Source organism: Rhinoderma darwinii, chromosome 11 (assembly GCF_050947455.1).
Source record: "Rhinoderma darwinii isolate aRhiDar2 chromosome 11, aRhiDar2.hap1, whole genome shotgun sequence".
Classification (NCBI taxonomy): Eukaryota; Metazoa; Chordata; class Amphibia; order Anura; family Rhinodermatidae; genus Rhinoderma; species Rhinoderma darwinii.
In genome coordinates this window covers 71,589,043-71,590,434 of record NC_134697.1, presented here as the reverse complement: position 1 = coordinate 71,590,434, position 1,392 = coordinate 71,589,043, and positions in this window count along the sequence as shown.

Genomic DNA, 1,392 nt, shown 5'->3' with positions numbered 1-1,392 from the left:
CTGTGTTTTGATTGTTGGCAATGGCGCTGTTGTTTATATGTGCCACTGACAAATGATGGGCGGTCCATCTCTGCTTAAATGGAATTGGGGAAACTACATTTCCCATGAATCCTACTTCCAAGTCCCTCCTTTCACGGTCAGATCTCCCTCCAACAGTCAGTATCACTCAGCTGCTTCTGAACATGGCTACTGTAGCACAATAGCTACAGACTGGCTGGTCTCACAAGTTGCGGTCAAAATGTGTTTTTTGCCGTGACTCGCGGGAAAAAACAAAACGCATTTTGATCCCAATGTGATGGTGGTGGGGGGAGGCATCATATACTGGATTCCGGAGAGGTGGAATGCATGGGGGGAAGAAGAAGTCAGATGAATGTGAGAGGGGGAGGCAGGGGAAGACAATCAGAAACTTCACTTCTGCTGTAATAGGAACATGATAGCTAAAATGTCCGAGGATGTAGGCTTCAAGGGGTGTGTACCGGTTGCAGGAATCATCACATGATCTATGACTATTCATTTGGGGGCCGTTCCTGTTGTGACATTTCGTATTTTGTGGACCCAGCTAAAATACGAAACGTCACTGCTCATGGATGTAAAGAGTGGCCAGTGCATCACGTGACTGCAGTTCAGAACACAGCTCCTAGGTATTTTTGCTAACAAAAGTATCTTCGTAAGTGTATATTTTTTTTACCATAGTACCCCTATTGAAATATGTTTTTTTTTTAAAGTTGGATAACCCCTTTAACTTCCATAACCGACTGTTCACATCCTGTCTAATATACCCCATCCCTTGATAGAGCCAGTGTAATGAGACAATCAATGTTATTTACTTCCGCTGTCAGTGATTTAGGGGTATGTTCACACGGCTTATTTTCAGCCATTTTTCAGGTCGTAAACGCCCTGAAGAATGGCTGAAAAAAACAGAAGCTGAATGTCTCCAAGCATCTGGCCATTGATTTCAATGGGAAAACGACACTTCGTTACGACGGGGGCGTCTTTTGTTTATGCGGCCGTTTGTAAAAACGGCTCCAAAAACGTCTGAAGAAGTGACAGGCGCTTCTTTTTACAGGGCATTTTTTTTATGCGCCACGTAAAAATACGCCCTATCGGAGCGAAACAATGTTTTTCCCTTTGAAATCAATGGGCAGATGTTTGGAGGCATTCAGCTTCCGTTTTTTCTGCCGTTTACGTCCCGAAAAACGTCTGAAAATAAGCTGTGTGAACATACCCTAAAAGGTATTTAAGTGTATCAATGGAGGTACGCTTCAATGGAATACTTTGAGGTCCAGCAACCTGCATAGGGCAATACAGTAATATGAAAGTAAAGCATTACGCACTGCTACATTTTATATGTGTTGTCTACAAATTCTTAGCACAAAAAAAATGTCTAAATTG